Consider the following 319-nt stretch of genomic DNA (forward strand, 5'->3'; position numbering starts at 1 on the left):
CAAATAGATTGTCCCAAGGGCGCCATATTCTAGGAGCCCAAGTTATGCTATTGAAATTCGTTCCTCTAGCAGTTCCGGTTTGAGCATTCCGTTCCCTTTTTCAAACTCCACTTCTTTTCATATAGCAATCCCTGATCAAAGAGAGAACAATATCCATTTCAAAACATTTCTAACAGATTCCTTAGTTCGGACCGACGAAGTAATGTCACTCGACTATTATCAACCTGACTGCAATCTTTTTCTGTCGTAAGGATTGCACCAGAGCACCTTCTACTTCTAAGTAGGCCATGAACTATAGATAGAGAAGAATCATTCTGAG

The sequence above is a fragment of the Triticum urartu genome, unplaced genomic scaffold (genome assembly GCF_056163025.1).
Source record: "Triticum urartu cultivar PI428250 unplaced genomic scaffold, HENAU_Tu73 scaffold2, whole genome shotgun sequence".
In the NCBI taxonomy this organism is placed as follows: Eukaryota; Viridiplantae; Streptophyta; class Magnoliopsida; order Poales; family Poaceae; genus Triticum; species Triticum urartu.